Genomic DNA, 3,798 nt, shown 5'->3' on the forward strand with positions numbered 1-3,798 from the left:
AGACACGGTGGTTGGCTCCTTTTAGCTCTAAGCCAGAGACACGCCACGCTCAGAGGGGTGCACCGCCCTCCACGCCCCTATGACGCATTATTTTCCCACTCCTTATCCACTTTATGTGTCACGGCAAATACGTTATATATCTGCTTTATGACAGCACATGTTAAACATGCTAGGAAAAGTAAGATTTAAGGTAAATTAAGCGTAATCCATTGTGTAACCTCCCTGTTGTTCTCCTTTGGTACGCTCCACTACTACAAGGAAGGGGCCGGCTCACGGATGAATGCAATGTGCGTCTGTTTATAAACGTTCGTTTCCTTCACTGGACATATTAAATTGGACATTATACCGATTTAATTGTCATGCTGTCTTTTCATATCTTATCACAGGCTGTATCGAGGATTGAGGCATCGTTTTAACGCGTAAAAAGCGAGGTTTTAGTCAAGGTCGGCGTATTGCGCGTCATCCGTTCGCGCAACCTCCGTGGCTGTATTGCGAAAATGTGACCAAACAGAAGGCGAGTTAGAAATCTTTTATTCCTAATCAGGAAAAAAAATAAATTGAATTTCATAAATAGGCTTTTCTTTTAAATTAAGAAATGTATGGTCATGTAGAGTCATTTCACACAACGAGACTACAGCATACACATTATAGTAACACATTGAGTCGTGCTACCATAAATAAAGATAAACATAAGCATGAACACATAGTTAAAACAAAGGTCTATCAGAATAATCATTGTTCATAGGGGCACTATGTAGGATGTTTTCCATAACTGAATAAACAAGATACGACAAGATAAGAGTGCCACAATGGGGAAATTCCCATTATTAAATAGAGAGCATCAATTAAAACATTAGTAATAATTAAGTAGAATATATAGAAAATATAAGTAAAAAAAAGCAGTAGAGACAATATAAATAAGAAACAAGAACTCCCAAAATATTTACACTATTGCACATTGACGAGAATATTTACATCAAGCTGTTCTCAGAGGAAAATAAGGTCCCAGAACACTGTTTGAAGCTAGAAAGGTGGCAGGGTCCGCCAAATATAAACAAAGTAAAACAGTATGAAATTGTGTTGTCCTTTAAGGTCAGTTTGTTTATTCAGTTTATTCAATCATGAAAACAAAGAGAGTTTGTTTATTTAGTTTGTTTAGGCATAAAAATATAACTCAGTGAAGATCTTTTTCTTTCTTTCTTTCTTTCTTTCTTTCTTTCTTTCTTTCTTTCTTTCTTTCTTTCTTTCTTTCTTTCTTTCCCATAACACATTAGAATCACTTTTATAATGCATTATCATGAGATTATAAGTTATTGTAAGTGGCCACAGGGTGCTTTAGGTAAAGTAATGAAACCCCTTTCTTACAGCTAGATGTAATACATTACAAGCTGGTTATAAGTCACTTTAAGTGTTCAATGTTTGGATAAAAAAAGAAAAAAAACCTAATTCTGATTATTATGGGAAAATTTAGTTCAGTTCAGCAACTTTAATGTGATGCACCTCTTTTCTACTTTTCTCAGCATAGGCTGTTCTGTGTGAGAAATGATTAAACTGGTTCAGTAGTTTCCTCCTTTCTCCATGCCTTGGATACTGGGACTGCTTGTGTGATGAAACCATGAAGAGTATAAAATGTCCTGGAAATTTTGGCTTGCAGCTCTTCTCTATGGCGTGGGTGGACTCATATGCATATGTTTTAGTTGCTGTTGCTGTTTTATTTCTAGTGATGGAGTGTACTGTACTTAAGTCCAATCAGCTCCTTTGTACTTCACTCCACTACATTTTGGAGGAAAATATTGTACTTTTTAGTCAATATATTTATTACTAAATTTACTATATTTATTAGCAAAAGTAGCACATTTTAAAATTAGTTAATTTAGATTGGATCAGATTAAAAAACACTGATTCTAATAGTCAGAAAAATGCTGAATATCGGATATTATATCATGCAAAGTGCTATAAAATCCAAGATACTATTGAGTAATGACAAAATGTGACCCGATAAAGACTAAAATTAAATCAATATTTGCCCACTATGATACAATGGAGGAACTATGGATCTGTTTAAGTGAACACAACGCCGAAATACAGATTTCATATGAACATTAACATGTAAGTTCCGCCATCTACAACGTGACATTACATGCAGACCATCAAGTCTGCTAACTGCTATGTAGTTCACAGAAGAGCTTTGGTTGAGGTTACAGTTTTGGCAGTTAAAAGTGTGGCAAAGGCACATCTACGTGAGAGGTAAGTGAGAATACTTCAGCTAAAACCTCATTGTGAAAATGTATGACTCAAAGTGAAACTAAGGGGCACAACAGAGGCTCATACCACATTTCATGGCTGAGTCTTTACTGCAGCACATTGCTGCAAGGCAAAGCACAAACAAAATACAGTGGTTTTAGACATTTATATGCAGAAATGTTACATTCTATTTGTTTCAGGCAATTAAATGTCAATAACCATAAAATCAAACCTCCCACACGTAAACAATGGAAAGGCATCGTAAGGAATTATATTTGTGATGGAGAACCAGACGGAGACCTTTCCCAGAAAAAGAGCCTCTTCACAGTTTAAATCTAAGGGATACATCAGTGGTGGAATATAACTAAGTACATTTACTCGAGTACTGTACTTAAGAACAAATTCTCAGTACTTGTACTTTACTTTCCATTTTAAGCAACGTTATACTTCTGCACCACTACATTTCATAGAAAAATATGCTCCACTATATTTGTCTGACAGCTTTAGTTACTAGTTACTTTTCAGATACCCTTCCCTTTACAGTGAAAACCATGTGTCTCCAAAGGGTTCCTAAATAAACTATTTAAAACCCTCTTCCATCGTCACAAAGCTGAAAACAGGCTGTTGAAAAGTTGACTTTTAAGAGATATGTGATTCTCACAGGACAGTGACACTACAAACATATCTTATACAATATGATGCCACCAACAGTATATAAAGTAGTAAAATAAGCTCAAATTTAAACATCTACAGCAGTAAAATACAGCATACGCATAAATGCAGCAGTAATATTAATCCAATAACATCAGATATAATGGTAGGTAGGACTTTAGATAGGCTGTACTTCTCCTCATTGTGGAGTATTTTTTGTGGTACTAGTAATTTTGCTTAAGTAAAGGATCTTAATACTTCATCCACTACTGGACAATATAGATATGAAGACAGCAGAATAAGAAATGTATACCTCACATAACCCCCCTTTTTTCTCTGGAAATCTGTGTTTGATGTGAAATGGAAATCATGCAACTGTACGTTTTTAAAAGAGAGACCAAAACCACCCGAGTCTCTGTCCTCAGCTGCCCCAGCGCCTGGTATTGCACCCACCCACAGTGTTTCAGGTACATCAAGGACATCATCACAGAAATTTCACAGAAGTGATCAGGAGGTCTTTGCCAGTGTGTGAGATTGTGCATTTGATGCTCACACAAATCCGATTACTTCCAGTTCATATCCTTTATCGCTGCTCTTTCCAACTCTGCTCTGTTGAAGGATGAAGAGTATCTCAGACACTGTGTCGTATATCTCTGTGCTCCTGACATGAACCATGAACACAAGCCGTCGTCCTTCACTGTACAAAATGTCGGAGATATTGCCTGCTCACAGCAGTTTCCCCTCTCTGCACGTGCTCAGCGAGAGCAGACTTATTGATTGCTGCTAATAGCCTCCATCTCATCAGCAGGGCAGCACAGAAACCCTGAGAGCAGTGAAAGAAAACCAATGCTCATGTTAATTCGATTAGTGCATGTATATTTTGTTGGGCTGATGACGCTGCAG

This window comes from Pagrus major, chromosome 8, assembly GCF_040436345.1.
Source record: "Pagrus major chromosome 8, Pma_NU_1.0".
Classification (NCBI taxonomy): domain Eukaryota; kingdom Metazoa; phylum Chordata; class Actinopteri; order Spariformes; family Sparidae; genus Pagrus; species Pagrus major.